The 8,215-nt window shown below is 36.5% G+C and overlaps 1 long non-coding RNA gene across 1 annotated transcript; it reads right to left on the bottom strand.

The window, feature by feature from the left end:
- Positions 1-1,681: 1,681 nt before the first annotated feature.
- On the bottom strand, positions 1,682-3,868 carry LOC128589802 (uncharacterized). The gene is made up of 3 exons (XR_008381132.1): positions 3,740-3,868; positions 3,001-3,108; positions 1,682-2,131 (listed from the first exon to the last, which is right to left on the bottom strand). It is a non-coding gene; the product is annotated as an uncharacterized LOC128589802 (long non-coding RNA).
- Positions 3,869-8,215: the final 4,347 nt, after the last annotated feature.

The following is an 8,215-nucleotide window of genomic DNA, read 5'->3' as shown; positions in this document are numbered from 1 at the left end:
ACTGAGATGAAAGGTGTGTGCCACTATACATGGCTTCATATTTTTTTTCTGATAGGTAAAAAGTGTGTATTTTCTAGCTAAAACTGTACTCCAAAATACAAAACAGAAATGAGTTCCAGAATTCTCTGGAATATGATGTTGCTATTAGGAGGGGGGAAACGTAATTCAGAGTTAGAAAGCAACTTAAGGGCGAAATCTGGTATGAAATAAAATTTTAAAATAAGGCATTTATTGAATAAAGATGGTAAGACATAGAAAAAGATTAAAACAAAATAAGACATTTAACTACATTCCCATCAGAATCACAACCTATTATTTATTTACATAAACTATGAATATATATTGACGTACATTATACTTTCTACTACAACTTTCATAATCTCAAGAATTGGAATTGAAGGTCAAAAGTATAAAGGGTTATAACATAAGGACTTGGAAATCAATGATATCCCTCTACTACAGTGTTTTTCAACCATTTTTTTTATCTCACGGCACACTTGAACCTATAGTTAACTTCTGTGGCACTCTTAAATTAGGTTGATTTTTAAAAAAGGGAGATTTAAAAACAATGTCTTTACTGTGCTTTGAACTTTTTTTGAAAATATCAAGGCAACAGATGATCTAATACAAGGTGGGAGGTAGGGGAGATGAGGGAGCAGAGAGAGGGGAGCAGAGTGGGGGGGGTTCAGATATATGGCATGTCTCTTGGGGGCAGAACACAATTATAAGAGGGACTTTACCTAACAATCAATATAACCTAATTCTTTGTACCCTCAATGAATCCCAAACAATAAAAAAAAAGAAAAGAAAAGAATTTATTAATGGTCTTTAAAAAAATTCATAGCATGCTGGTTGAAAATCACTGCTCTACCAGGCAGTATAATATAGAGCGTATGAGTGTAGGCTGTGGGGTCAGATTGGCTAGCCTCAAATTCTATTCAATTATTTCTATAATGAAAACTTTGAACCAGTTAGTTAACCTGTTTATCACTCTTTTTTCTAAAACATTGGAGTCCATTTTATAGTACAGGGTGTCCCATAGGTTGCCCCTAAATTCACCATTAATGCAGGGAAAATGAGAAATTATAGCTAAATGTACTTTTATTTACAAAATGTTCTTTACAAACTTTTACAACTTATTTACAAAATATTCTCCACATGTTGGTCACTTCTTCGTAAAATTTTGTAATGCATATTTTGTAAATAAAGGTATGTTTAGCTATAATTTCCCATTTTCCCTATGTACGGCAACTTTAGGGGTGACCTTTGGGACAACTCGTATACATCTTAAATAATTTTTGTGAAAATTAAATGAGATCATTCATATAAAGTGATGCAAGTGCTCAATAAATGCTAAAATAGGCCTTTAATTTTTCCCCCAATTTATGGATTATCAAAACAGAAATTCTTATGTAAGAAGAGATGTATTTTGAAACTAAATGGACTAAGTTAATTTGAGAAAATATCTTGTATTTATTAAAGAACATTGCTCTTGTTTAAGTACAAAAGTAATTTTCTGTTTCATTCACTCATTCAGTAGTCAGTGAATATTTATTGAACAGCTAGTATGAGCCAAACACTATTCCAGGTGTTTGACACAGAGACTACATCAGGGAACAATGAAAAACAAAGCCCCCTACCTTTGTGGAGCCTAATTCTAGCAGAGAGAGAGATAGTAAAAAATACACACAAGAAGTAATTTTAGAGTGTGTTAGTAGGTGAAGTCTATTTCTCAAATGCTATTGAGGAAAACACGTACCAAGTAGGGAGTAAAGGGAGTTAGGAGTAGAGGTTGGGATGCTGAGACCTGAGAACAGAAGGGGGTTAAGGGAGGTTGTAATTTTAAGTAGAGTAATCAAGGTAGTCTTAATAAGGAGGTTACATTTTCAAAAATACTCCAGGAGATGAGGGAGTGATCTTTTGAATTGGTTTCTAGGGCTGCCACAGCAAAGCACCACAGACTGTGTGCATGAACAACAGAAATGTATTTTCTCACTGTTCTGGAGGTTAGAAGAAGTCAGAGATCAAGGCGCCAGCAGAATTGATCTTTTCTGAGGCCGCTTTCCTCGGCTTGTAGGTGACCCTCTTTGCCTTATGTCTTCACATGGTTTTTCGTCTGTGTCCAAATTTCCTGTTTTTATAAAGATACAGTCATCTTGGATTTGGGTCAATTCTAACTCTCTCATTTAACTTAACTACACCATAACAGCCCTATTTGTTATAGTCATAGTATGAGGTAATGAGGCTAGGACTTCAACATACGAACTTGGGAGAATACAATTCAGCCCCTAGCAAGAATATCCCATGCAAAAGGAAAGCAATCCAAACAAACACTCTACGATGGTAACTAGAAGTATTGGAGAACAACCAAGGCTAGGGCAGGGGGAGAGCAAGTGAAACTGGGGGGAGGGCAGATTATGCAGGGCCTTCTAGACAGTTATAAGATCTTAGTATCTTCCTGAGTGACATGGAGAAACATCTTGAACTTTCAGTAGGGTAGCAACACATTTCCTTAACATTTTATAAAAACCACTGACTGCTGTGTTGAGAATTGACTGTCAGGAGCAAGGGGAACAGGAAGCCCAGTTAGGAGTGTCTTGCCATGATCCAGGAGAGAGGACAAGGCTCACACAGACCAGGGCTGAGCTGCAGACAGTCAGGATGCACTTTGATATTCATATATTCATCAATCAAGCATTTATTGAGTGCCTACTACTTGCCAAGTTGGGACTTCTATGGGGGGGGGTAGAAATTCGGATAAATTCATAACCAAAATGATGGATACAAGAAAAGGAGGGGACTAAGAGAAAATGGTTTTCTTCAAAGAGAAAAAAAATAAGACAGAGACTTACAAAGACAGCAAAATATAAAATCATTAAATGATTGTAAAAAGGAATTTAATTAGATATCTGCTCGACTATTAAGAAATGTGCTTATAAGGCCAGGAAGGATGATATCCTAATTTTTTTAGAAAGTCTGATTCCATGCATTTCCCCTTACCTTTTGGTTTCTCCTTATTTTTTACATTTAAAATAAAAATGGACATTGTTTTCTATTTTCATACATCTACAGACATCTGGTTGCAGCATGTGGATCATTTCAAAAGCCCTGGAAGGGAAAGAACTAAAGTGAAGCAAAGGGCAAGATACAGAGGGGTGGAGGGACGAGTAAGGAGGAAGGAAACAAGGAATGCCAGATGGGGGCGCTAAGCAGGCAAAATGCATCCAGCCCCCATTCCACAGAACAAACTCACAAATCACTTAAACTGCATTTTGATTAGGGACTAAAAGGAAAATGACGTGGCTTTTATAATTAGCATTAACAACTATCATGTTTTTGAAGTACATTGTATTGGTTAGCTAGCGCTGACTAACAAAATACAGTCATGCACCACATAAGAATGATTCAGCCAACAACAAACTGCAAATACAGCAGTGGTTCCATACGATTGGAACATAGCATTTTTACTGGACCTTTTCTATGTTTAGACACACAAATACTTAATGTTATAGTATAAAAGCCACAGGATTCAGTAGAGTACATGTCGTACAGTTTGAAGCCTGAGAGCAATAAGCTGTACAGAGCCCAGGTGTGTAGTGGACTCTACCATCCAGGTTTGGCAGACCTCACTGAGAGCATAACAAAATCTCCTAGTTACATGTTTCTCAGAAATATTCCCATCATGAAGTGACACATGACACAGACCAGTGGCTTAAACAACAAAAATGTACTTCCTCACAGTTGGAGGCTGAAGTCTGAGATCAAGGCATTGACAGAGTTGCTTCGTCCCGAGGCTTCTGTCCTTAGCATGTAGATAGCTGCTTTCTCTCTGCATCCTTCCTGTGTACTCACAAATCCCTGGGGTCTCTCTGTGTGTCCACATTTCCTGTTCTTCTAAGTACACCAGTCAGATTAAGTTACAGACCTCCCAAATGAGCTCATTTTAACTTAACCACTTCTTTAACCATTCCCAAATACAGTCACATTCTGAGGCACTGGAGTTTAGGACTTTGACATATTTGGGGGAGGGGCAGGAAGGACACAGTTCAGCTCCCAACAATGGTCTTAACCAACTTCATTTAATTTTTTTTAATTCTTCTTTATTGTTTAATTTATTTTTATTTTTTAAAACTTTATTCAAATTAATATGAGGGAAAATTTTTTTCATATATTCGTTGACTCCATGTAGGAGTTTAATTTATAACTTGAACGAGAATGAAAACTAATTAATGGAGCATAAAGTAAAGTACTTTAGCCTTTAGTAGAATTCCAACGAAGATGCAATAAACATTTGAACTGGCACAGAGGTTCATGCCACTTTGGGAGGCAGAAGCAGGATGATTGCTTGAGGCCAGGAAGTTGAAACTAGACTGAGCAACTTAGTGAGACCCCATTTCTACAAAAAATACAAAAATTAGCTGGACATGTGCCTACAGACCCAGCTACCTAGGAGGCTGAGGCAGAAAGACAGAGTGAGACCTTTGTCTCAAAAAAAAAAAAAAAAAAGTTTAATTAATTAAAAAAAAAAAAACCCAAACCATTTGAACCACTGCCTTTTAGATATTAAGAAATTAAAGTTTGAAGGGCAAAGTGAGCCTTCAGGCCGTATGTTACAACCTAAGATTTTCAGGTGAAGTACTTAGATTAATTAGCTTTCTCTACAGTTCTGTAAATAGAACAAAAGATGAAAGATCTATTTTAACTTAGCTGATTATGTGTGAAGCTAATGCATAATTTCTATCAACATGCAGTATGTTCAGTTGATTTTATGTATTCTAAGTTCTTATTAAGGTAATATGTTTCAGAAATAAAATTCAAGAAAAGTTTTCTACATTTTTTGGTTTTAAAAATTCTGCACAGCTTGAGAGTAATTATTTGTCCATATTAAAGGTTGGCTGGCCGATAAAAAGGTATAGAGGGATATTAATTCTCTGCTAAAACTCAAAGCAAAAAAAATTCATTTAAGCTACTGAGAGACCACTTCATGTTCCTTATCATAGTTTACACTTTTGTGGAGCAGAGGGAACTGTAGTTTGGGCCAAGTTCTTAGGAATTGGAGTCAAAGCATATTACATTTTGTGAAATGAAAACGTGTGCTTGAGTGTCTATTGTATTTTCTACAAACTTTTCTTTCAAGTGTCAATAAATATTTATCTCTCTAAAATGATACCTATTTCTCTTCCTCTGTACTTCTTATTGAAGAAAATATGGATCACAGAAGATAAAGCGAAATCTAACGCTTTGACTTTATAGCTGTTGGAATTTCAGGCTCATAGCTGTCTTGTGTTCCTGTTTAAACATTTGCTTATAAAGACGGTGTTTAGAGATGGCTGCTATCGTGTATTAATTTCACAGTGGGCAATGCTGTCAGTCAATTACATTGTCCCATTTCTTTCTGGCCTATCTTTTCAAGTTGTGAATTCTAAATAAATAGTGTGTTAAATTATCTCACATAATTTAAAAATAGCATGTCATTACCATCGGCCACCAAGTAGAATTATTTAATTTTAAATCCTTTCTCTATTCACTTACCACAGAAATGGTTCTGTGATCAATTTGAACTTTTACCATAATGGCAAAATAATTAACAAGGATTAATGATCTGAAACATTTTTAACTAATCACTAAAGGACATTGCATTTCTTGTGACTAGCAAATATATATTTGCTATAAAATAGGTTAGATATACTTATTTATTTCACCCATTCAACACATATTTATCAAGTTTTTACTATGTGCCAGGAACTGAAATCACAGAGTTCATATCCCTAAACTAAATAAAACAAACATGTGATTTACTATATTGAAAGGCATTAAGTGCTACAGAGAAAAACAAAAGCAGGGAAAGGAAGTTGGGAATATGCTGTTTGAGGGTAAAGAGGTTCAAATTAAAAAAGAATAGTCAGGGAAGATAACATCTCTGCAAAGATGTGAAGGAAATAAGGGAGTGAAAACATGGATGTCTGGAGGACAGTTAGGTAATCAACTATCCTGGCTTGCCTGGAGCTAAGGAGTTTCCCAGAGTTTCAGACTTTCAGTGCTAAAACCAGGGCAGTCCCAGCCCAGGAAAATGAGGACAACTGGTCACCTTCTGAATGTTCCAGATAGTGAATAAAGGAAGAACAAAGGCCGCAAGACAGAAGCATGCCAGGCAATTTCAGGAACTGGTAAGGAGGCCAGTGGAACTAGACAGGAGAGGAGGTCAGACATAACAGGGGTCCTCTCCTCAGGGCTAATCCACCTACCTGTCCCCAGCTGCTGCCACCAAGTGTCTTTTGGTAGTACTTGCCCTTGAATGAAGGGAATACTGCCTCCCTCAAGGTAGCCTAGAAAAAAAAAATTAGGAAAAATATATGTCATGAATACATAAAGTATCTGTAAATGCTAATCTATTTTATCATTTACTACCATAAAATATACCCCAATATATTATAAAAAGTTAAAATTTATTAAAACTAATACATGCTAGGCCAGGCACAGTGGCTCACACCTGTAATCCCAGCACTTGGGAGGATGAGGCGGGTGGATTGCCTGAGCTCACTGGTTCAAGACCAGCCTAAGCCAGAGCAAGACCTCATCTCTAAAAATAGCCAGGTGTTGTGGCAGGTGCCTGTAGTCCCAGCTACTTGGGAGACTGAGGCAAAAGAATCACTTGAGCCCAGGAGTTTGAGTTTGCTGTGAGCAAGGACGCCACAGCACTCTACCAAGTGTGACCAAGTGAGACTCTGTCTCAAAAAACAAAACAAAAAAACTAATGCATGCAAACACTTGCAGACTGTACATGGCAACATGTGCAGTTGAAAAAAATGAAAAAAAATTTAATTCAGCATTAAATCCTAACTATATAAAATTAACTATAATACATATTGTATGTCTATAATAATTTCATAGCTACCCCCTGTTGCATTGAACTCAAGTATTGTATCTGCTTAAAACACCATGTGACGCTAATTAGTTCAGTGTAAGCAGTTCACCTCTCCAGTACATTTTATTATCACAGTAAAAAGTGATCTCTCATTGTTCTCCAGTATTCTTTACTGAGTTTAGTGCAATACTGTAAATAATGAATAACACCATGAGACCCATATTAAGTGCCACTAGTGACGCTGAAAGTGCTCCCCAGAAGCAAGGAAAAATCATAACATTGCCTCAGAAAGTTGCATTGCTTGATATGTGCCAGAGGTTGAGGGCGGCAGCCATGGTCACCCACTATTTTGAACAGATGATTCATCTTATAGACAGATAATATAAAACTTAAGATACGAAAAATATAGTACATTACTATAAATGTAATTTCTCTTTCTTATGACTTTCTTAATAACATTTTTATTTCACGACCTTACTTGTGTAAGAATACAGTATATAATACATGTATAACATGTGGGTTACTCAACTGTTTCTGTGATTAATAGGCTTCTGGTCAACAGTAGGCTATTCATAGTTAAGTTTGGGGGAAATCAAAAGTTATACTCAATTTTTGAAAGTGCAGGGGTGAGTGGCCCTAACCCCTACTTGTTCAAGGATCAGCTGTAGTCCCCCCTTTTCTCTTTGTCACATGCACACACAGAGAAAAATATAGAAATTTCTTAATTGCCTATTTCAAATTATGCTTCTGAGCTTCATTACAATTATTGCACAGGAAGGAAGAACTGGGCTATAACCCAAATGGAAATTTTAGGTCTGCTAAAGTTTTGGCATTTGCCCCTGTGTCTCCAAATGCAGAGAGTAAGTAGATCAACTCTTTAGCTCATGCAGGAAATTTATATGTTCTTGGATGGATCCCATCATACAGAGAATTCCATTGTGCTATTGGGATGCCAGTTTTTTTTTTTTTTTTCTTAAGTAGGTACATCAGAAGCAACAAGCAAAAGAGAAGTTCTTGTCCTCAAGGGTTTTATTCTACTCATCTATGAGTAGAATATTGAAAATGTTCATAATAAACGGCTTACTCCAGCATCCCTTAGAACCTTAATTTCCTGTGGAACCAGCATTTGTAGGCAGTAAGGGGGTTGAGGAAACTTCAAATGGGAAGACAACTACCTCCTTTTTAATCGTATGCGCCAACTTAAATGTTCAGCTGCTCAAGAATTATATTAACTGCATTTGATATGGCCAACATTTTATATTTCAGGATTCACTGAAGAGTTTCCAGGCTGACGGTAGAATCCAAATTCACATTACTTAGGAACACAATGAATAGGAAAACACTAAGTAA

The sequence above is a fragment of the Nycticebus coucang genome, chromosome 7 (assembly GCF_027406575.1).
Source record: "Nycticebus coucang isolate mNycCou1 chromosome 7, mNycCou1.pri, whole genome shotgun sequence".
Taxonomy (NCBI): domain Eukaryota; kingdom Metazoa; phylum Chordata; class Mammalia; order Primates; family Lorisidae; genus Nycticebus; species Nycticebus coucang.
This window is presented reverse-complemented; position numbering and strand designations above follow the sequence as displayed.